General features: G+C 40.8%; 1 protein-coding gene and 3 long non-coding RNA genes across 22 annotated transcripts in view; 2 read left to right on the forward strand and 2 right to left on the reverse strand.

Moving 5' to 3' along the window:
* Positions 1 to 25,376, forward strand: part of LOC146402773 (uncharacterized) — a 341,109-nt gene that overhangs the window by 308,189 nt on the left and 7,544 nt on the right. The window lies entirely within an intron of this gene.
* ZNF521 (zinc finger protein 521) overlaps positions 1 to 25,376 on the reverse strand; it is an 847,543-nt gene that overhangs the window by 35,257 nt on the left and 786,910 nt on the right. The window lies entirely within an intron of this gene.
* On the forward strand, positions 12,017 to 15,208 carry LOC146402775 (uncharacterized). Its single transcript, XR_014807815.1, has 2 exons — positions 12,017 to 12,233; positions 13,071 to 15,208. It is a non-coding gene; the product is annotated as an uncharacterized LOC146402775 (long non-coding RNA).
* Positions 12,680 to 16,832, reverse strand: LOC146402776 (uncharacterized). Its single transcript, XR_014807818.1, has 2 exons — positions 12,988 to 16,832; positions 12,680 to 12,941 (listed from the first exon to the last, which is right to left on the reverse strand). It is a non-coding gene; the product is annotated as an uncharacterized LOC146402776 (long non-coding RNA).

Genomic DNA, 25,376 nt, shown 5'->3' on the forward strand with positions numbered 1-25,376 from the left:
CTGTAATCACCTGCTCTGTTTGTCTGAGACCAGTTTAAAGGGGAATGGCAATTTCCATCTCTCCAATTGATAAAAACCTGGATGAACCACAACTCTTAATCAGCCAGTTTTGTAACAGGAAAAGTAACAGTTACCATTCGGGTGCTCAAGCACAACCCAAGTTATAAGATCCAACATGGCAATTGTTAGCTGAGCACAAGACACTGACATTTCAATATAAGCCTTAAACAAGAGAAACCCTTGAAGCAGCCTCCAGACTGTGTGTCCCATGTTTATATTCCTTTTCCTTCAATAAAACAAAAATCTAGAGCAGCTACCAGCAAATGTTTGGTGGTTGACTTACATGCAGCTGTTAGTCAGGCAATCACTGGGGGCCCCTCATATCATCTGATCAACACTGCAGCCATTACTGAGGACCAATTTGTAACGGTTTATAAGTAGAACTCCTTCTCTCCTTTACCCTCGAGACTGGCCAGAAGGGTCCTGCAGCCTCTTCCACTGCATAAATCTATAGGCTAAAGTCCAAAGCGAGAAAACCCCTCCTGGTGCAGCATCACGTGGCCGAGGCCATACTTAAAAGCTCTGATCTAAGTGAGAGCAAGCTCTGCCCTCAGAGTCCAAACAGAGGATTCAAATGCCCTGCAGTTGTCATTTTTCCAGTTCGAATGTGTGTACCACTGCATCCTCACATACATTTTTAAATCCAAGAAAACTGTGCCCTAAACCAATTCCCAACCCCCGCCCGTTACTTTGCTTCTCCTCCTCCTCCCTGAGTTAATTTCGAAGCACACATTTATAAGCCAGGGGTCTGACGAGGAACAAAGAAAAGCCACACATGACAAAACTCACCCCTCGGCAACATGGGCTCACCCTAGAAACCAGGAGTGGAAAAATAGGCAGACTGTACTGTAATTTGCCATACACACAGCCATCACATCTTTCTAGGTCCACAGCGCCCAGGCCACTCTAATTTGTTGTGTTATACACAGCACATATTTCACAACTGCAACACAAACACGCTGAAGTGCTAATCTGGCCACGGGGACTATTACTTAGCCCTCAAAGTCTGCCAGTAGATTAGTCATGAAGCCCCCAAAGTAAGGCAGCATTTGAGGGTACTGCACACCGTGTGAACTTTTTCCTTACACTAGGTAGAAAGTTCTGCCTTATTCTTTTGAACAATTCAACATGAAAATGAATGTTGCCTGAAGCCCGTCATGGCACTTTTCTTGGATTTTTCTCACTGGCAATCTGGGGATGTCTGGCACTGTCAGTATTTTTGTGCCACACAAGAGAGGGATACCAGATGTGGGCATGGGACTCCCAATAAGAGAGAAAGGGCCCTGGGGATTCTAAGAGTAAACGAGGACCGGGGACCTCGGTTTTGACTATCCACACACAAAATACCTAACCCTTAGGCATGTCAAGAAAAGCAACATGATAAACATCCCAAGTGTCTCAGCCAGAATCTCATTTCAAGGAGACCGACGAGGTGCAGGTTTGCACTGAATTCAGTTACCACTCTGTTTTTGGCTAATGGTCTAAAGGCGAGGATGCTTTTGGACTTTATAAGCAAAGCCACTGATACTGACACTGTTATTTCCTGTCTTGAACTTCTCATTATCAGCAGGGCTGGAGCAGGAAATGATTCAACTGGGGGAGGCTGCATTGTACCCAGCAGATTTTAAAGAGCCCAGGGGCTGCCCAGAGCCCCATAAACATCAGCAGCTTGGAAACTAGCAGGAGGTCCAGGTGGGTTGAGATGGGAGAAGCAGGCAGTGGGATTTTTGATGCTCTGAGATGCAATATCGTCCAATTCCTTGGCTATTATTATCGGTTGCGGGTAGCAGTTATTAGAATATTCTCATGAAGGGGAAAACATTGGAATTCTGTTTAAAGAATAAACAATAAAACAAACAGCCCACTAAAAATGTGGCTTCCCACCACCCATGGGGACTCGGCATCGGTATTTTGGCTCAAATTTGGAATCAGGGCTAAGCATGCAGACTAAACACACCTTTCAAACCTGACCTGTATGGAGGCACCTCCAGGCCTGCATCCTTTTCTTTCCTTTTCTAATCTAAACACAGGCCCCATAGCTGAAGTCTCAGAGCATGTCTCATACGGTGTGGGCAAGTAGCTTTAAAAGCAAAAATTGGGGATTCAAATGTTATTAAAAAAACCCGGAAGTTCCCGTCGTGGCGCAGTGGTTAACGAATCCGACTAGGAACCATGAGGTTGAGGGTTCGGTCCCTGCCCTTGCTCAGTGGGTTAACGATCCGGCGTTGCTGTTAGCTGTGGTGTAGCTTGCAGACGCGGCTCAGATCCCGCGTTGCTGTGGCTCTGGTGTAGGCCGGTGGCTACAGCTCCGATTCAACCCCTAGCCTGGGAACCTCCATATGCCGTGGGAGCGGCCCAAGAAATAGCAACAACAACAACAACAACAAAAAGACAAAAAAAACCCCAAACATCAGCTTTTTGGAAAAACTGATAAAATCACTTTGAGGTCCCCTCACCCTACTCCTTGAGGAAGAAACACTCTTTTTTTTTTTTCTGTCCTTTCTAGGGCTGCACCACGGCATGTGAGGTTCCCAGGCTAGGAGGTCGCACTAGAGCTATAGCCATTGGCCTACGCCAGAGCCATAGCAATGCCAGATCTGAGCCGAGTCTGTGATCTACACCACAGCTCATAGCAATGCCAGATCCTTAGCCCACTGAGTGAGGCCAGGGATCAAACCCACAACCTCATGGTTCCTAGTCGGATTCGTTAACCACTGAGCCATGACGGGAACTCCGGAAAAAAAATTCTTAACCAAGAAAAGAAGAAAGTGGTACATGTTTCTGAGTAAAATTACTGTCAGCTCTGAAAAGGCGAGGATGGGGTGTGCATAAGGACAAAGACTAAGTCTGAAATACAATCTCTGGATCTGTTTGGAAATTAGGGTTGCTTTAAAAAATTAGCTTACTGTATAAAGCTTGGACTTCATCATGTGCCACTGTGTTCCACTGAAAGGGGTCCAGTTTATTTCCACAGTCCATTTCCCCCTTATTTATGCTCACTTGAATACATGACAGTAACCCTTTGTCCACAAAGGTTTCATCACTTGACCTTCAGTGCTGCTCTGTTCTCTGCCTTGACAGAAAGTGTGTGGGCACACACGATAGTGTCGAAAATCCACTTCCACTTCACATAGTAATTAGATGTACATTATGATTGGAAATAGCCTGCTCCCAATTTCCCAATTCAGTAATACGTTTCAGCTCCTACCTTGCCTGTTGAAGAGAAGCAGATGCAAACCCCAGACACCTTAGTACCAAGAGAGCGCCAAGAACTACGTTTAGGCTTATTCATAAATTCATGCTACAGGGCAAGTTTCAGGAGGGCAAGGGCATTTGTCTTTTCTGTGTGTTGATGTTTGCCAAGGACCTAGACTAGTGTGGGGCTCACACTTGAGACTCAATAAATATTTATTCAATCTATGGGAAATATATATTTAGCTAGCCCTACATCCAGTTTCACCAGAACAAAATGCCAAGACTAACACCAAAGCAACATTTATTATTTATCAATTGAGTTTCTAAAGTTTGCTCTACTCCCTTGTAAATGAAATGCTTTGCATGGCACTGACTTGGACTAGCCAAATTTACCTTATGCTCCTTGCCGTCATTATTTTTTGAAATCAAGCATTAATTCTGGCAAATCAAGTATTAACAAAATAACTGTCTTATTTGCCCGCTTATCTCTGGCAGGAAAATGATGAGTCAAAAATGCATCCGGTATTTCAAGAGGAAAAGTATTATTATCCCTTATTTCAACAGGAAAATGTTATTATGCATTTTATTTCTGACATACAAAAAGAGAGAGCCATATGAAAGAAAGGATAATCATCTTTTATTTGTCTCAATTCATAGAAAAGTCTCTATAGCCTAAATCCATGACCCATAGTTCATGTTTTAAGCAATTTTTATTAAAAGTCATACAGTCTTATAAAGCCCTATTATGTCGACTAATTGGTTAATTAGGTATATGCATCTATTCCACTCTTTGCTTCAAGTTTCTCTTGTTTGATATTAAATATTGACCTGGGAGTTTCCGGCACAGGTGGAAGTACAGCTGTATTTACATTTTCGATATTGTACCAAAACCCACATAAACTGGTAATATCGAAAGAGGATGGCTCATGCAGCATAGACTAAATGTAACCTGCTTTAAAGTTAAATCTACTGGGAAAACATCTTGGAGAACGAGACGGTGCCAGGCAATACGGAGTCCACACAGCAGTGGGCCTGCAGTGCCAGCCCTGCCCTGGACACAGCTCTCATCAGGTATGTTTTCATGTTACTGTGCTGAGTTGATGGCAAGGGTCAGGGCCTTTTCTTTCTTTTTTCAAAAATCTTCTTCTTGGCATAAAGCCACCAGTGACCTGAAGAAGAAAGTCTCTTAACACTGAAAACCTGTCTGTTCTTGCTAGAAGGCATAGGTTGCTATTGCTGATTGTTTAAAAAGAAAACAAACAGAAAAACTCAAATCGGACAAAAGTAATGGAATGAGGTTCACCAGTTTCACTAGTATCAAGGATCCCACAATCACGGGGTTTTTAGTGCCCAAAGGTTTAAGACAAGAAACTAGCTGGACATTTCCAAAGTAAATTACCTAAGAAACTTCTATTTTTAATGACTTATGGAAAAGCTGGCATCTTTTTTTCCTAAACCGTGGTGTTTTAGAATCCAGATTCAACACCAGAGCACAGGTCAGATGTGCAAAGGGGCATGAGGGTATAAAGGGGGCCAGAGTCCCTCAGATTTCCAAGGGACCTCATCCTGCCCCTTTCACTCTGTCTGTGGCAATACTAAGGAAGTCCTGAGCGGCAATGCAAAAACCACAATACTCCACATTATTTGCAAATGACTCACATTTTTATTGTTCTATTGGTGTGACCTTAGGAATTTGGCCTTGAAAAATAAAAAAAGGTAATGGCGCAATAAATGCAATAAGTTTTCTAAAAACAGTTTATTGGAAATGTGCTGTGAAACTTGAATTCTTCTAATCAAACGATGCCACCCCTTAGAGAAATTTTCCTGTGCATTATTAAAGTGATATACTGCAGTACTAGTTAGAGCTCCATAACCTTTAAATTGCCCGATTGTAATTAAGGCCACTGGTTTTATTTAGGAAGGTTCAAGGAGGCTCAATTTAAGTTGGCTTAACTAGTGTGAATTTAATGTCATGCTGCCAGAAGGCAGAGGAGCTTTCTGGCCTGGCTGTTCTCTGGCACATGCAGCTGTGGGGTCATGAATTCTAAATTAAGCCCAGATTTAAAGAAACTATGGCTATCAGAGGTAGCTGGGTGTGTTCAAGTACCCATCCCCAGGTCTGCATAAGCCTATCATTCAATCACTCATCCTATCTGGGGAATCTAATTACATCTGATTATTTATAGTATGAGTAGAACGGATTTATAGTTATTCTTAAAGGCAAAATGACCACTTTCGTTGAAAGGGGGGAGGGGCTGAGGCAAGGGCCAATCTGCATTAATGATTTAAAATGTGCATGTAAAAAAGTTATAAAGGCAGGAATGTTATTCACAATACAAAAGGAAATTCAAAGAAGGAAAATGAATAGGTATATGAGGAGAAGATAAAGAGAACTATTTGGACAGGCCACCAAATGGAGTGCTGAAAATAATCTATAAACTTCACTGAAAGGGCAGCAAATCAAGGACTGGAAACAAAAGATAAGAGAAAATGAAGGTTCTCAATGCATAAGAGAACCAACGGGTAGCAGCAAAGAGAAAACACTTAAGGATTTGACCCATGTTCAAAATTTTACTGGATGAGAGCTCAAAAACATTCATCTCTGGATAGAATGCTGGCAATTTTCTGTAACTCCAGCGGCAATAATGATAAATGAATTTCTTTAGAGCCAAGTGGCTCAAGCAGCCAACTACGTTACCACTATATAATTAATAACAATAAGCAATTAAAAAGAACAGCGGGTTGCAACTATAAGGTGTCAAAATATATTAGCAAAGGAAACAAGTGCAACAAATACGTTTAAAAGAAAAATAAATGTACAGTCTTTGAATCCATGTAGTTTCTCTTTCTACACTCCATTTCAGATCTAGCTTTTTATGCTTGAAGGAAAATAGGGGGCGACGTAAAACTACTCTAAGGTGATTACATCCCTACAAAAACAAATGACACTCCCAAAGCTCAGAGAAATCTGAAAGGTGACATGGAAATACGATTGTGAAGGCACCAGCGGGTTGGCTCTCCATAATATGGCATAATCCTCTTCCTAAGAAATATTCTAATAAATGCCTCCCCAAACTGTATTGTTGGCTCAAATGATTTCAAAGATCCCCCCCACCCCAACACACAAAAATAATAAATGTGGGTTTTTTTCCCCCCATGTGAAACGGAGGAGAAGCAATAAACTAGGAATGTGTAAGAAAAAGGAAAGGATAAATGTATATATTTGGCTACATGCCGGAATGTTTGATAAAGGTTAGAAGGGGCTTTGGAGACAATCTAATTAACTATGGGTTCGTTGAAAAGATGAGAAAATTGAGACTGGAGATATTAACCGATGTGTTCACCATAGCCAGGCGTTTTTGGCCACAGTCAAGCAGAATTCAGAGTTCCCGAATCCAATACTACACTGTCCCGCCAAACTCTCACTTAAAAGAAGTCTCCTCCTCTTAAGTACAATAATTTAAGTCATCAATTATGCAAAGCAAAAGTCATTGTCTCTCTAGATCTCTTGCTGCTGTGCAAAGAGTTATTTATATCTCCATGCCACTTGGTCACTCCTTTGCTCCTTGATAAGACAAAGCCTGGACTTATTCCAACCCACGCCATCCCTTATTTCCTAATCAACTAACTGCCTACTATGAAAGTCAGATGCCCTTGTGAAAGCTTCCCCCTCCCCTCAGGAAGATAGAGCCTTTGTAGATACGCAGCACCTGTTAGTGATGGAAAGCTATATTCCCTGTATCTCCAGATTCTGCAGAGGTGCTAGGAACACCATCCTTGGTAAAGTGCTTTGGGCTGAGCTGTCAATCTGAAAGGAACATTCGTGATTATACAACAGGACAGAGAAGCCATCCGTGGCTGAATGCTGATGCTCCCTCCTGATGGCAGTCACCCCGTGATTTGGTTAAACTGTCACCTGAAACCCTGAAGAGACTGGACTTGAGGCTCTCCTTCATGGAATTATTATTCAGAAACAAAGACTGCTCCCTTAAGTTCTCTTCTGCCTATAGCTAATTATACTTCTTTAAGTGCCTGGATCATGCCCTGATATGGTCTAACCGGTATATTTGGGAAGAACCTGGGACTCCATGCATATCCTAAGTGTGCGGCTTACTAAAAAGGCAATGCCATACTGCCACACTTATGTCTGGAAGAGAGGTGAGCTCAATATGTTCCTGACCCACGTTTCTCTCTTGGGTATCATTCTGAATACACCAGCACATCTAGACACGATATGCTAAAGCCAAGATGCTACCGGCATACCAATGAGTCATGCTCATTCCTATTTCCTTCTGTTTCCTGTCAGTCAAGAACATCCTGAGTGAGAGAGTTCCTACTACTGAGATGGGAAGGAAGAAAGAAGGAAGGTAGAAAGAAGCATATTGTGACAAAGCTTTCTGTCTTATTTCTCCTTTGCTTAGAAGTACAGTGAAGAACCTGATACTCATTCTTAGGTGTTTCATTCGGTCAAAGCTGGACTATGAAATGGGCCTAACAGAAACCACGGATTAGTTAATAAGTGTATCTGTTAAATGAAGAATGAGACATTATAATTAAGGATAGCTCTTTCTCAGATAGCAATTCCTTCTAATACCGTCCGCAAAGCTATTAAATATTTCTAAGAGTAGAATGCAAAATTATAAAGATGCTTTGGGCACAATAAATTTTTAATCCCCTATCTTTATGACAATTTTTCTAAAACCCAAACTGGCACATTCAAGATCCATTTTAATAATTTAAAAATTGTATACTCTGTCAATATAAAGAAGGCTGACAATTTCCTAACACAAAAGGAAATCTACTGAAAAAAAGTCACTAAAATACATACCAATGGCTGTAAGCATTTTTATATATTTAAAAGCCCTGTTTTGCTCCCCCCACCCCCCACATGATGTGATGCAATCAGCATTGAATTACAATGCTGTCTTATACAATCTAAGTAGAAATCTGATACTCACAATGATAAAATTTACATCCTTTCTGAAAGCAAGTCATATTTAGCTTACTTATCAACTTCATTATTAGTAAAGAAAAACAAAAGTCCAGGATAAAAGATGACCCATGGTGATGTCTTGGCCCCTTATTCTTCCTTCACTTCGGAAAAGCAGTACCAGTGTTTGGTTTCTTAAAGACAGAGATTAGCATGAGAGTTTTTATATTTGACAATGTGGAGAAAAGTAAATACAGTGTATAATTTTGTAGGAGAATAACTGTTGGGCAAGACAGAGGCGAACAGTCTGATATGAACCAGCAATGAAAAAAGTTCTTTTTCTCTGAATATCAGAGGGAAAACAGTTCAGAAATTGAAACGAGAGAAGGTAAACAGAGATTCGCCTTGTAGGAATGTGCAGAAAGGAATAAAGTGAAGTCACTGTTTTTAGCATATTTTCAACCCATCACAATCATACATGGATACTTATATTTAGAGAAAAATGCCCAGTAACAAATTTTCTTCCCCGGAATGGAAGAGAAGTTTCCTGCATTAAATATTGGCTCAGCTACTTCAAAGCATTAAAAACATAAACAAAACCTCAGAGAATTAGATTTGGCTAAAACTATCTGTCACATTACCCTAATGAGTGAGCATGTGATTGACGAGGAGGCTGTAGTTTGGCATGGTGGCCAGACTACTCCATTCTGAGCCTTTTTAACTCCACCTAATGGCCCCCACAAGGCAGGTGGACACCCCTCCAAGGGGAGGCAACCGAGTGACACACAGAAGCAGAATCTGTGCCTCTCATCAGATCTGTGCATCCAGAATCCGAGCATCTCTCTTTTGAAATGAATATTAGAAAGTCTGTCTTAAGATGATAGCAGCAGGGAAATTCCAAATCAAAGTAGTCACTGTGGCCTTAACTCACCCGATTAGGTCGACGTATTACCTCATCTGCTGCAAAAGATCATACTTTGTGCTCAGGCCAATGTGACTTTTAAACATAAGAAGCTGAAGGAAGTGTCTATACCATTCAACCTCAGTTCTCCCTACCCTGTCTTTTTTTGTTTGAAAGTCTCCTTAGAGGGAGGCTCTTAGCAATGCTAAGACTGTTACGGTGGTACACTTTCCTCTCGTTGACCTCTACCTGAGGATGAGGATAAATATGATGACTCATTATATTTACAGAGCATTTTACAATTTTCAAAATGTCTGGTGTGGGTTTCTATACTTTGACTCTCAGTTAATCTACTCAATGACATGGATGGGTCCAGTTTAAGCCAGATCCTAGGAAGAGAGTAACTGATTTGCTCAAAGTCATGTGGGTAGTGACTGGTAGAGGTGGGCCCTGATCTGGGCCTAGACACCAGATTTCAGGGAAGAAAATGGTTATATTTCAACATGGACCCAAGTTTTTAGTTTAATCCTCTGTGATACTTAGTCCACTGAGTCCTTATGCTAAGGAAGATGGGAGATCACCCAGAACTTTGTGTTGGTAATGTCTGTTTAGTTCACGCAGTGATTCACAAAGGGAGGAAAAATCAGAAAAATGTACTTTCAGTATGAACCTTTCTAATGATCTTAGCGATTGACTTTAGTGCCCTTCGAAGGTTTAAGGCCAAACACGTGATACTCTTTGTTTTTAGGTTATTATTTTTGAATTTATCAAGATTGAATTCAAAACTTGGCATTCAAAAATCTGACTAATTCATGAAGAAATAACATATTTGTGTTCTGCTGGTATGGGTAAGGAAACCGATATGATTCATTTTAGTAACTAAATCTGTTTGTAAAAACCAAAAAAAGTCATAATTTTCAAACTGTGTGAAGCAAGGCAGAATCATTTGTTTCCCAACAAATGGTACCAGTTTACAAGGCTGTTTTCTCTTCCGCATGTGGAGATTTTCACATAGACTGTTAAATATAACTGACTGAGTTGATTTGGAAAATACCAAGAAAACCATATACTGTACAGCTCAAATGACTGGAGCTAACAAAAACAAACAAACCCTCCCTGGCCCCCAGAAATGTAAATAAAAAGTTAGATTTCCCTGTACTACATTTGATTGCATTAATTGATGTTTAAAAAAAAATCCGTTGAAAATAAAGCCCAGCAGTAGCATTTTTCTTTCCTAAATCACAATAGCAGCACATTACAAACATTACCAAAAGGTCCCCTGGTACGTTTGTAAAGTTCCACTCTGGCAGTAAAATGCATCTACTGAGTGTTCTCCATTTCCATCTCTACCCTCCCAAATATGTAGGAAAGCAGGTCACAAATGCAATTAAGCCTCCTTGCAGGTTGTTTAAATATTCATTTCCAATGAGGACTCAGAAACTGAATGGTCAGCCACGGAATCCTTTTTAATTTATTAAAAAACCCTAATCTTGTTCTAAAACAGGGTTTGACCGCTGATAGCAGGCAGATCATTAGGACTGAATGTAATCGGCTGTGTTTCCAAAATCCTGACAAGTGAGGCATGCGCTTTGGTGAGCCTAGCCTATTAGCAGACACAGACCTCCACCAGCGGCTTCGGGGGGCTTACATAGCAGTGGACAGGACAGACAGTGTTAATAACAGTCATCGGGGACATCATCTATAAAACCTCTCCTCTCATGCGCCATGGGGGAGTGATTTTAAAAACCTGGGCTTTGGAATCACTTGGTGGTAGTTGGTGGGATGCCCAACCCTAACCCCTACATCGTAAACCAAACCATCCCGCCAGTTGGGGCTATCGAGGACCACATCCAGGGCTGAGAAGTGGGACTCAGGGGAGAGAATCTACAGCCAGCGTTCAGCATCTGCCTCTGATAAGTGCTCTGTAAGTATCAGTTATTTTTGGTATTATGCATGAAACAAACTTTTGCTGCGTTTGCGTTTGTTAATGTATCTCCTATCAAGAGTTTTTACTCTTTAGAGTTGATTTATTGACACTGTTCCTCTATAATTCTCCCCTTTGTCTCCACAGAAGGTGTTTTTTCCTCCTCATCAGCTCTGTTGGCTGCCCCAGGTTTTGCCCAACTTGACAGTGAGAACTGAGACTGGCAGCACGCAGCTGGTGGGGTGGGGCGAGGGGGTGTCCTTGCTCCAAGAGACGGAGTGAGGCTGCAGGAGCTCTAGTGGCACTGGTCAGGCTCCCACACCTGTGGGATGCTTTGGGCAGATCCAGCAGAGACCTTTTTTTTTCAGGCTTTCAACTGAACCCAGACATTCAGCAAGAAATCTTCCTAGCACATGGTAATGGTAAACTTTGAAACAATGTCTAGAGGATGCTAATGCTGTTACATTATCCACTTTTGCAAAGTTCGATCTCTCCAGGCACTGCCCTAAAAAAACTGGTTAATTTTTTTCTCCTTCATCATCCTTGTCTCCTCAACCCAACTGTGTGTGTGTGTGTGTGCGTGCGTGCGTGCGTGCATGCACGCGCGCCTGTGTGTGTAGAGGGGATCGGAAGTAATGTTTAGATAATCTATCTGTGTTGGTTGGGATGACACAGAAAATTAGTGCAGAAATGAGAAGAGTGGTACAGCTTAAGTGGAAAAGAACTGTCACACCGTTTCCTGTACCTCAGACCTTAAGCCCTGGCCAAGTCTCTTCCCCTCACTCAGAATTCATTTCTCTCAATTCCTACCATACTTTATAGGACTCTTAGGGTATTCAGCGCATTCTTCCTTACAGCATAAATACGTATCTTATTTCCCCTAGAAAAAGAAGAGAAAGGTAGGCAGAGATAGAGGGAGGGAGGAGGGAGGGAGGAGACATTGGGAAGCCACTGTGCCCTAGGGATGTTTTACCTGTGGATTGGGAAGGTGTATGAAATGTTTTTGTTTGTTTTTTGTTTGTTTTGTTTTTTTGTTTTTTGCATTCCCAAACAACTCGACATGTAACCAAAGAGATCTTTTCAAGTTTATACCATTCTTCTACCAGTGACATGCCTCTTGCCTAGTTTTCTTACCTCTGATCAGCCCCTCGAATTTAAAAATAAAAGCAGGAGTTACTGTTGTGGCTCAGTGGGTTAAGAACCTGACTAGTATCCATGAGGATGTGGGTTCAATACCCAGCCTCACTCAGTAGGCTAAGGATCCGGCATTGCCCTGAGCTGCAGTGTAGGTCGAGGACCCAGGCTGGATCCTGCATTGCTATGGCTGTGGTGTAGGCTGGCAGCTGCAGCTCCAATTCGATCCCTAGGCTGGGGATTTTCATATGCTGCAGGTGTGGCTGTAAAAATAAAAATAAAAGCAATTGTGTTTAGCCCCATCCCCTTTATTTATTTCTATCAAAAAAAAAAAAAAAAAAAAAAAAAGCCTAACATTCTCCCTTTTTATTGCAGGGCCTACTTACTATCTGCTAGTGTTCTGGCCAACTTGATTTTTCTCTTGACAAGCAGAAAATGATGGCCATGCTGTGTGCCCTCCATGTGTTCTGCATCTAGCTGCCACCATTTCCCAGGCCCAGACTTCCACTGAGACCTCCCTGGAAGTTTTCTTCTATTTGCCATGTTGAAGTCTCAGGTAGAAAGAATGGGATACGAAGAATGGACCTATTAAGTATTTTCGATGCTACTGTCCCTACTCATCTGTGGGAAATCTCCATTTTCTTTCTTTAGAATGCCTCCTCATTGTAACCTCTAGAAATCAGAAGGTTTCTTTTTCTTTTTTTTTTCTTTTTTGTCTTTTTGCCATTTCTTGGGTCGCTCCCGCGGCATATGGAGGTTCCGAGGCTAGGGGTCCAATCGGAGCTGTAGCCACCGGCCTACACCAGAGCCACAGCAACGCGGGATCCGAGCCGCGTCTGCAACCTACACCACAGCTCACGGCAACGCCGGATCGTTAACCCACTGAGCAAGGCCAGGGATCGAACCCGCAACCTCATGGTTCCTAGTCGGATACGTTAACCACTGCGCCATGACGGGAACTCCAGAAGGTTTCAAAAGTCCTGGAGTTTCAAAATATTCTCAGGACCAGTCTGATTTTAAAAATGAAATTAACAGTCGCTAGGGCAGAAATGCGTTTCCAAACTCGAGTGTGAAATATCTGTCTCGGGTATCGGCATTCCATTAGTCTCCCGAGATCTTTCCCCTCTCAACTGAGTGCTGGGATATCTGGCCAGCTGTTCCTAGTGAAAAGGATGCCCTGGCCAGGTGGACCACGGGGAAGGAGGTGCAAGCACCCTGTGTGCACCGTGATGCTTTCCCTGGTTTTAAGGGGCTAACTTGCTCCTTCATTAGCCTTTGCAACTCTCACTTCCTGAGGCTCGGGCTTGGGTCTTCTCATTAGCACTGAATTCCCCTCCTCTGAGCAGAGCACAGATGTCAGGCAGGCCTGACCCAATATCTGGCTGATCAGATGCTGTTTACTTTCCTAAGCCTGAGGTTTTTAGGGCATCTTGAAATGAGGCGGTGGGATTCTTCTCCTGGCCTCCTTGTTAGGTGCGTGGGGGATGGGGGGGTGGGGGGGCAGCCATGGAATGCACATCAGGCCCCCAGTCGGCCGACCCCACAGCCACAGATCCGTGTTCGGCAAGGGCTGCTGTTTTTCCCGGGAAGCTGCCCTAAAGGACAAAGGGTCCAGACTGCTTGGCAGCAAACAAAATCTGCAGGAGGCTCCGGTCCCCGGAAACACCCAGGCTCGCCTTGGCACAACCAGCCCAGGGCAAATGGCCCATGAGCTTGTCCTTGTCGGAAAATGTTCTTTGTATGGCATTAAATAAATAAATAAGTGGATGCATACATACATGCATACATACATACAAATATGAAATGAGTCTCTTTAATAATTTGAAGCCATCATCCCAGCTCGTGTAGGAGGCAGTCATTAGGGCCCGTGACAAAGGGGCCTTTGGGTTTTCTCTTTACCTTTGATCTGCATTATGAAATGTTAATGTCCATCCCATCAGAGCCTCCTCCAGAAACACACCCTTTCTCGAAAGGCTTCCCCCTGCCCACTGCAACTTCCACTTCGATGCTCCATTTACACGGAGGGGCTGCCGTTGGGCTCAGGCCCAGGCACCGCTGACATTTTTAAACAGGGCTGGCTAGACGGCTAAATAAAATGTAGTGATGATAAAGCACACGGCCAGGATTACATTGTGGCCGAGATTTAATCCTACATATCCTATCTCGTGTCTCTTCACATTACTCACATACTCCCTAACGTGTGAAACTTAACGCCAAGTGTTTCGTCTACAGCAGGTAACGTGGGGGTGGGGGGAGTGGCCCTAGAATCTGTAATTTTGTGTTGATTAGGTAGGAAACCACCACAAGCACATATTTTGATATCTCTATTAACAGCCTGTTCATGTCGAACTGCAAAACTTGGTTGTACTTCTTTCACCATCTTTGCCCAAGACAGACCAGTAAACACAATTCCTCTCTCTATAATTAGCCTTTTCTCTGAGGGCCCTGAAGTAAGTCTGCATGCCGTAGATTTAATATCCAGTGCTATATCCATATGTGCTGCCCTTGCCTGGTCCCAGAGCATATAAACTCCCCTATTAGCAGCCTTGACTGCTTAATTATGCAGATTTTTTTTGTACCCGCCTGCCTGTAAAATTACTGTGTCTAACCTTTTTTTTTTTCCTCTTTGCACCATGCTGGCCATTCTAATGAAATCGGCATAGGGGAAAGGGCCTGATTTGCAGTTATGGAGGCTGGATCGCACTGGCAAGCTGTCCTTAGCGGGAGTTACAAAAGAAGTCAAATGCCTTCATCTGCTTCTACCCTATCATCCCCAAGGTGATTGAGTTCACTTCCCGATGCTTCCCAAGTTTTCCTCAGGCTGTCCAATCAGCACGTCCACCAGGGAGCCCAGCCTAGCTTGCAACAGTCTCTGTATCTAGTTACAGCCCCACCAGGGACAGTCAACCATCCACCCCCAAGCCTTCAGATGAAAACCTTTTCTAACAAGGCCGCCCAGCGCCAATGAAATAACACACATCTGCATATCCACTGGGTCCCATGTTTCTTGTGCTCATGGATTATGTATCTTGCAGCCTCTAATAAAGAAATGCAGTTCTTTGTTTAATGTTTATCTTGTGCTTGTTAAGCAAATGCTAATGTTGTATCAGAATGCTTTAGTGCTATTTGGGTTTTTGGTGATTTACTACAAGACAATCTGCTGTGAAGTAAATTTAGAGAGAGAGAGAGAGGGGAAAGAGGGGAGAAAAAAATCCTGGTTGAAAGGGAGAAAAAGAAAACGTTTTGACAGAAAAACCAGGGAAAAGGGAATGAGAGAGTGCGGAGAGAATGAGAGAGGAAAAGTGCATTCCAGATGTGGAGCAAAAGCCTGAGACAGACAGACAGGCAGATGGAGAGACAGACATATGTTCGAGCGCGCGTACGCGCACACACACATACACACACACACACACACACACACACACGCTGGGGGTGGGGGCTACAGGGGAGAGCAGGGCCTTGTACAAATCCCTTGGCCCCAGGCTGACATACTCACTTTATCTCTGGACAGTTTATTCTAGAGAATAAACCCAGTACAATTTCCAAAAGGGATGAGATGCTAACTTCCCCTTCAGTGATAAGGTAAACAGTGTCCTGAAGGGTAAACAAAAAATAAAAAAGCCTTTTTTGTTGTTGTTGTTGTCTGCCTTTGTGCCCTGATGGTTAGCACTGCGCACTGTTATTCACAGACCACAGGGAAGCCCTAAATTTAATTGTTCATGCCTAGCTCTGCTAGAAATAGGCAAAAAATAATCAGGACCTCCCTCCTCCCAATTTCAGGGAGAGGTGGGGGCTGGGGGAAAAGAAAAGAGGGTGGCAGCTTGAAAGCTGATGAATGAATGCCCTTTATTTATCCTCTGGCAAGATAGGATATGGATATCCACAGAGCAAACCTTTCCCTCCTGCTCCCCATCGCCTGCAATCCTGTTAGGGAAGAGGATGTCGTTTCTATACTGAGAGATCACACATCTCCACCCTATTCCCATTTTTGACAGGAGAGGACACAAATGCAATTCTCTAAAAGTATAAAATCAAGAGGTCAATATATTTTACAATGACTGCTATTATAATTTGTTGACAAATGTGAGGTTAACGAGGCCTTAGATTTTCTATTTTACAATATACAGAGACCGTTTGATAAGAGATAATGATCTCACAATATATACAAGTATTGAACCATTTTGTCATACCCCTGAAACTAGGACAATGTTAGCTGTCAATTATATCTCAATTTAAGAAAGGAGATAAGGATGGAGAGAATAGAAAAGTGATTCCGATAAATGAGTATCTGGCTCAGAGAGGACACTTGTCACAAATCATAGTTTCTTTCCTTCCTCTCTGCATTTCACAAAATAAATCAATGAATTTCCAAAAGGATAAAAAAAAAAAAACCAAACCTCTAAGTGGATAAATGAAAAGCAAACACCTCCCATACGAATACAAGTGGCAATTACATCTGCACAGAAGAATGCCATGTTAGCTTTCTTCTTGGACAAACATCTCTATCCTTACCGCACTATGGAAGCTGATGATAAATTTAGTCTCTGTGATTAATACAATTAACTTTAAGTACTCTGGTTCTTTTGAAATACCTTAGTGTTGTTACAGAAGTTTCCATTAAACATGTGAGCTACTGCTTCAGAAAAAGAATATCCGAGTTACCTTCCTCGTTGCTAAAAACATATCTTAAATGCATGTTTTATTTTTCTTCTTTTCTAAAGTAGAGTTGACTTACAATGTTGGGGTAATTTCTGTTATACAGCAAAGCGATTCAGTTATACATATATATATATACACTCTTTACAAATATTCTTTTCCAGGAAGTTCCTGTCGTGGCTCAGTGGTTAACGAATCCAACTAGGAACACTGAGGTCTCAAGTTCGATCCCTGGCCTCGCTCAGTGGGTTAAGGATCTGGCGTTGCCGTGAGCTGTGGTGTAGGTTGCAGACATGGCTCAGATCCTGCATTGCTATGGCTATGGCATAGGAAGGAGGCTACAGCTCTGATTAGACCCCTAGCCGGGGAACCTCCATATGCCATGGGTGCAGCCCTGCAAAAGACAAAAAAAAAAAAAAAAAAAAAAAAAAAACCCAAAAACAAACAAACAAAAAAACTTTTTCCAATATGTGGTTTATCATAGGACATTGGATATAGTTCTCTGTGCTGTACAGTAGTATCTCATTGTTTATTATTTCTCTTCTGAACATTATTTTCCTTGATAAATTTCCTGCTTTCTAATGATGCCCTATTAATACAGAAAAGCTGACTCAAAGTCCTTTCTTTAGAGGCCAGTGGAAGAAAGTAGAATAGACAGTGAAGGCATCCATTCACTACAGGAATAACTGGAAATCTAAAGTCTGGGATTCTCAAAAGTACTGCCTCTTAAGGCTTCCAGGGGCTCTCTGCAGAGTGAAGCTTAATTACTACCAGTGGGCATGATCTGGGGATCTGACACTCATTCTTTGGGGTCCAACCAGAAGGAATCAACTTCCATGATTTCATTTCACACACAAAAAAGCCATGATCACAACACACCTCATTTAGGCTCAAAGCAAATTCTACTGCTGAAAGGTCTCCCTTCCCATTGTCTTAGCCATTTGGTCCCCACTGGGGGCTATTATTAGAATTGGAATTTAATGTATCTCTTTTTTTCCTTTAAATTTTACAGAGGGTCAAAAAAGACAGAAAAAGGAAATCAATGGTACCATTTCATTAGCTGGCACTTATAGCTGTGGTAAGCCTTGAATCATGGGCTTTGCTGTTCATAGGTATCATAGAAGCTCTCCAAATAATAAATAACAGCAAAATATGCATGTTTGGATCTTTCTTCTCCGTGAGCTATAGGACATCTCATTGTCATGTCACTAATTCACATTATACTCCTAATAAGGTAGCTATGTTCTGTGTGCTATACCTAAGAAACAGAAATACAAAAATACTGAAAAATGGCCCTCAAAGACGAATGTTTAATTTGAGATCCCCTGCCCTCTCCAGGGAAGTGGGGTTTGGGAGAATTCAGGCTGCTCAAAAGCCTGACACCTGAAATGCCACAGCTTTGAGAGGGAGGCTGACTCCAGTGGATTTTCAAAGAATTTCACCTAACTTTCCCTGCCCCAGTAACATAAACAATGTTCTATCCATCCTGGGTTAGATACCCAAGCATTCAGTGTAGTATATTTTCACAGGTAAGTGCGGAGGATACAGGGAGCGAACAGCAAATAACTTGAATACAACCATATTTTATTCCGGAATGTTCAGTGACCAAGGTGACCCAAGGGCAATGGGGAGATGTGACACTGTGGTCTGAGAAGGGGAAACCAGAGCACTGAGATTTAGCTGCTAAGGCTTTTAGGAACTCCACAGAGAAGAGAATGTGGTACCAGTGGCATCACATTGAAGCCACTCTAAATGATCCTGAGGCCCTCTGAACTGCACTTGGAACAAAATCCAGGATGAGAAGTAGACAGTGGGTTGCAGTGGGGTTGAAATAGATTCCAACTGATAAAATGTGTGGGAACTACTTTATTAAAAAAAAAGCCCCCCCCAAACAAAAACAAAAAACCCACAAACAAATCCAAAGGGCCATGCTTGAAACTCAGTTTAGAATGATAGAATACATTACTACCACACTCTTAGGAACCATGCTACACTAATTTTCTAACCTGTGGGACATCAGTTCCACTTTGGATTGCCATAATAAGATCCTACTGGATTGAACTTCCTGCAGATAATAACTATAACTTCTGGACAAAAGATTAAAAAACAACCCCTACAATTAACCTGAAGGCACTGGCATGTGAATATGAGCAGGTGGAGTCTCGAGAGAGTCAACTCTGGGAAGAAGGCAATAACATAAGATGAATTTCCTATTTTTTTATATATTTTAGCTGCACATGGATGCTAACAGGCCAATAGGAAAATATAGCTTTTCTGGCTTCAAAAAAAAAAGAATTTGAAATAAGCAAAGTCACTGAAAGTAGAAGAAAAAACCCTGGAAAGGAAAGACCTGGGTGTGATGGAAAAGCACAATCCTGTGTAAAACTGCCCAACCTCTAGCAGACCTCTGAACCATACAAGTGCAGAATGGGTTGAAAGAGGCCCAATTATGAATTAAAACACACAAAAAAACCAAAGGGACATGTGAACTGCAGTCCAAAAGATAGGGTCTGCAGTTTGAGTCTGGTCAAGTTACTTGCCTCCTAAACCAAAAATGTCTGCACTTTTTTGAGGAGTGTAACAGAATCCAGAGTATCTACAATATTCTCTACGTCCAAGATTCAATCCAGATTAGTGGGCATACAAAGAAAATGGAAAATATATTCATTTTCAAGACAAATGACAATCAACTCAGATGTTAGAGTTAGCATCTGAGGACTTTAAAGCAGCCATTATAACCATGTCCAAAAATATAAAGGGAAATACACTCCCTATGAATGAAAACACAGGAAATCACAGCAAAGGAAAAGAATCTATAGAAAGGTACCAAATGGAAAATCCAGGGCTGAAAATTACAATTTATTACATCAAACAATCAGTGTATAGGCTTAAAAGCATAACGGGATGTTCTAATGGAAAACGTCAATGAATGTGAAAACAGATGCATAGAAATGATTCACTGTGAAGAATGAAGAGTAAAGTATTAAACGAAATGAATAGATCTGTAAGAACCTATAGGACAATGTCAATACATGGGGTAAATGTAGTACCAAGGAGTGGAAAAAGAGAATGATGTACAATAAATATTTTAAGACATAGTGGTTGAACAGTTCCTCAATTTAGGTAAAGACACAACTCTACAGATTCAAAAAGCTCAGCAAACTCCAAGCAGGAGAAATTAAACAAACAGACAAACAAAAAGAGCATATCCTCAAAAATGAAAATAAAGAGAACATCTTAAAATAGCAAACAAAACAAAACCCATAGAAGCATATTTCATAGGGAAAACAGTCATTTGAAAGACTTCTGACTTCTCACTAGAAACAATGGAGTGAGCCCAGGAGATAGTGGACCATACTGTTCTGGTTCTGGAAGCAAAAGAAAACTGTAAACTTATAAAATAGCAAAACATCCTTCCAAAATAGAGGTGAAATAAAAATATGTCTCTATAGGGAGTTCCCGTCGTGGCGCAGTGGTTAACGAATCCGACTAGGAACCATGAGGTTGCGGGTTTGGTCCCTGCCCTTGCTCAGTGGGTTAACGATCCGGCGTTGCCGTGAGCTATGGTGTAGGTCGCAGACGCGGCTCGGATCCAGGGTTGCTGTGGCTCTGGCGTAGGCCGGTGGCTACAGCTCCGATTCAACCCCTAGCCTGGGAACCTCCATATGCCGCGGGAGCAGCCCAAGAAATAGCAACAACAACAACAACAACAACAACAAAAGAGAAAAAAGACAAAAAGACAAAATATGTCTCTATAAAGACCACAAAGAGAATTTGCTGCTAGCAAAACTTAACCACAGGGAGTGATGCTTCAGGCTGAAGAGAAAGTATACTAGATGAAAACTTGGCTCTTCAGAAGAATGAAGATCATCAGAATCACTAAGTAACTGGTAAACACAAAAAATTATTTTTCCTGTTAATTGCTTTAATACATACATATAATTACTTACAGCAAAAATTATAACATTGTCTTGTCTTATATACATAGATACACTACATAAGAAATCTATATCATAGATAGATCTATATAGCTACAAAGTACCTGCATTTTACATAAAGTGGTAAGATATTGACTCTGACTATAATGCTAAGGGTGCATATTGTAACCCCTAGAACAACCACTAAATTAATAAAGCAAAGTGTTACAGCAAAAAATCCTAGAGATAAATTACAATGGAATCCTATAAAATATTCAAATAATCTAAAAGAAAGTAGGAAAGGACAAAAGATAATTTAAAAAAAGAGAGAAAAGATAATAACAAACAAAAAAGAATTCATAGATTCCAACCAACCATATTAATAATTATGATGAAATTATAGTGGGAAAAAGGCAGAGGTTGTCAAAGTGAATAAAAAGGCATATCCAATTAGATATTGTCCACAAGAGATACACTTTAAATATGAAAACTGGGAGGTTGAAAGTAAATGAATAGGAAGAATATATACCATATATAGACTAAGCATAAGAAAGTTAGAGTGGCTGTATTAATATTGGCTTCAAGAGAATATTGCCAGAGATAAAAAAGGATATTTCATAAACGAAAAATGGGTCATTGATCGGAAAGATGTAATAGTCACCAATGTGCATACACTTAAAGAGGAGCTTCAAAATACATAAATAACTGACAGAATTTAAGGGGAAAATGGAAAATTTTACAGTCATAGATGGATATTATGACTCTTAGCAACTGACAGAACAACTAGATCCCCCATCACTAGTGACATAGACCATCTGAACAACACTATCAACCACCCTGACCTAATTGATAACTCTAGAACATTATACTCAACATCTGCAGAATACACATTGTTTTCAAGTGCACATAATACATTCACCAAGACTGACCATATGTTTACCCACAGAACGAGTGTCAATAAACTTAAGAGAAATGAAACCATACAAAGTATGCTATCTATATACCATGGAATTAGAAATTAATAACATTGATATTTAGAAAAACTCCCAATCTTTAGAAATTAAAAGCATACTTCTAAATAATCCATGGATCACAAACTAAGAAATCACAAGATAAATTAAATTATATTTTGACCTGAAGGTTACTGAAAATTCAACATTTCAAAATTTGGGATGCAGCTAAATCATTTCTTAGAAGGAAATGTATACATTTAAATGCTTATGTTAAAAAGGGAAAATAAAGTCTAATGACTCAAGTTTTACCTTAAGAAACTAGAAAAAGAAGGGCATAGTAAACCTAAAGTCAGTATAAGGAAGGAAATAATACAGATAAGAATGGAAGTCAAAACATAGGGAATATTTGTCAAATCAAAAGTCAATTCTTTGAAAAGATCAGGAGAATTGATAAACTTATCTAGACTGATAAGAAAAGAGAGCACAAATGACGAATACTTGGAATTAAAGAGTAGCATTATTGATTTTATACATTTTTACTATAATTTGGATATATTTTCTTTTTTTCTATAGCTATTTAAAGGAAGAGAAAAAATAGCATGAACAACTTCATGCTGACAAATCTGTTACAAAAGTAAACAGAAAATCTGAACAGCCTTTTATCTACTGAAAACTGAATTCATTAAAAAAGGAAGGAAGGAGAGAGTAAAGGAGGGAAGGAAGGAAGAAAAGAAGGAAGGAAGAAGGCTGGTAGGCTGAGATGAATTCATTGGTGAATTCCAACATGCATTCAAGGAAAAAATAATGCCAACCTTAAACTCTTTTGAAAAATCTTTTATGAGGTCAGACTAAGTCTAATACCAAAACCTGAAAAAGACCCTATAAAACTGGTAGGATTGGCCTACATCCAGAATAGATTTATTCAATCATATTAATATACCTTTAAGAGGGACACTGATGGGTCAAAAAAAAAAAAAAAAAACGAATGAAAACGAACTGAGGAGTTCCCATAGTAATGGCACAGTGGAAACGAATCTGACTAGGAACCATGCATGAGGTTATGGGTTTGATCCCTGGCCTCGCTCAGTGGGTTAAGGATCTGCCATTGCTGTGAGCTGAGGTGAAGACCAGCAGCTGCAACTCCAATTGGACCCCTAGCCTGGGAACCTCCATATGCCCCGGGTGCAGCCCTAAAAAGCAAAAAAAAAAAAAAAAAAAAAAAAAAGAATAAGAAAAAGAAAAGTAACTGAAATATTTTCCTCTTTCTTACTCTTAGCCATGTTATCTATTTTATAACAAATGGATCAATCTCTTTAGAACGAAAACTGATCTGTGCACAAACGCCTTGGGCTCTCTTCTCACTTGAGGAGTAGTCTCTCCTCACTAGGCAGCATTTTTATGTCCTGTCTGCAGTAAGACATTGGGGATGGGGTGGAGGGTCTGAAAAAAGCACAGACCTGCTGTTGTTCAAGGAGCCAGGAAGGAACCTGATTTTGGTCACAAGTTGCCTATGCACTCAAGTCTTGCTTTATTGGTAGCAAAGTTCATATTTTAGTCAAAAACTTTTTCAAGAAAAATTCAGAGCAAAATGAGACTAAATTTGTTCTCACTTATTCCCTAAAAATGAAAATAGGGTGAAAGAGAGAAAACTTTGAAACATTTTTAGAAGAAATGAAGTATCTGCATGTGCAAGTAGGAAGCGGAGTACAGTGACTTCTCCCCCATCCCCCACCATTGTGGGGAGAGGCAGCGGCAGCACTGAGATTATTTGGGGAAAGTATTATTTCAAGGAGTTCCACCAAGGTAGCAGAGGAAGTATTTAAGAAAAGTTCAGAACATAGGTGCTTTACAGAGGAGCTTATAACTGGAATGTTAAGTGTGACAGAAACTCGTGTGTCCCTCCCCTGGCCATCTCAAGTACCTGACTTGGGCTGATGGTGCAGATAAATCTTTTAAGGAGGGTCCAAGGAACTGAGGACTTGCTCTGCAATTGCCTTCTCCAGTTCTAGGACTGCATCTTTCTTTCTTTTTTTTTTTTTTTTTTTGCTATTTCTTGGGCCGCTCCTGCGGCATATGGAGGTTCCGAGGCTAGGGGTCCAATCGGAGCCATAGACCCGGGCCTACGCCAGAGCCACAGCAACACGGGATCCGAGCCGCGTCTGCAACCTACACCACAGCTAACAGCAACGCCGGATCGTTAATCCACTGAGCAAGGGCAGGGACCGAACCCGCAACCTCATGGTTCCTAGTCGGATTCGTTAACCACTGCACCACGATGGGAACTCCATTTTTTTTTTTTTTTTTTTTTTTTTTTGCTAGGACTGCATCTTTCTGCTTTAACTCTCAAAGTGGTGGTCACTTTGCATTTAATTAATAATTGTCCTGGTCAATTCTTTTTCCTAAAATAATGGGAAAAAGATTTTACCCTCCCATCTCAAATAACTAAGAAAAAAATGGACAAAGTATATGAAACAGCATTTTTCAATCACTGAACGTGAAGCAGTGTAGGAAGGTGATCTTTGAAGGAGGGATAGCACCTGAAATGAGCCCCAAACTGCCCAGAGAGTTTCCAGCCACAGCATATGAAGGGGAAACCTAGGGTGGACATGGAGATCTTTCTGAGCCAGCAGCCCAAGGAGGCTAAATAAAGTGGAGTCCTAGAGAAGAGAGACCCATGTAGAGAGATGATCTGAAAAGGGTCCTCCCCGAGTCTTAGGTTGAGAGTTGATTGGTGCATGTGTGTGAAGCAGCTACCTGAGGCCAGGGAAAATCCTTTCTGTGAGGAGTGTGGGGAAAATTTCCCATGTCTCACACAAGGCTGTGTTCCCACAAGTCTGAGCAGAAAACTTCTTACTTCAATATCCTCATTGCTTTGAAATAAGTATTTTTAGGGCATTGCCTTTATCACAGGGGAAAATTAGCCTTAAATCAAAGGCTGCTCTGATCCCTCACACACAAAAAATGCCTCCAGAGGACCAAGTTAACTTAAATGCTTCCGAGAACAAAGCTCAAGAATATTTATATAAATATAAAAATATCTAGCACCTAATCAAGGTAAAACTCACAATATCTGACATTCAATAAAAAAATCACTAAGCTCTCAGGAAAATGCAATGTACAAAGCAAAGACAAAAGTCAATAGCAGAACAGTCATAGAAATGACACAGATAAAATCAGCAGACAAGGACATTATAAAAGTTATCATAACTACACTGCATGTGTTCAAGAGGTAGAAGAAACACTGAGCATAGTTAATAGAGACATGAAAGACAAAAAGACATATTAAACTTTAAGAGATGAATAATACAGAATGGATTTAACAACCGATCAGATATCACAGAAGAAAAAATTAGTGAATTTAAGACACAGGAATAAAAACTATCCAAAATGAAGCACAAAGAGAAAAAGAACTTAAAAAAAAAATGAACAAAGCATCAATGAGCTGTGAGACAACTTCAAGCAGTTTAATTTAAGTAAAATTGGAATCCCTGAAGGGCCTTACAGAAAGATACTTGAAAAGGAGGTAATTTTTGACTGATGAACTGTCATGGACATTCGAGTTATTTGAATATGCTCTAATTCTCTATACTTTCATGGTTTTAATTATACACTATTTTCTGAATATTGTAACAAATTATATCTATAAATATCAAATATTTAAAAACAAATCCACATTTAAAATCTGGAATCATGCATATTCTACCAA

The sequence above is a fragment of the Sus scrofa genome, chromosome 6, assembly GCF_054392235.1.
Source record: "Sus scrofa isolate SSC_HxYL_T2T_F1_AM1 chromosome 6, Sscrofa_HxYL_maternal_Yorkshire_Landrace_v2.0, whole genome shotgun sequence".
NCBI lineage: Eukaryota > Metazoa > Chordata > Mammalia > Artiodactyla > Suidae > Sus > Sus scrofa.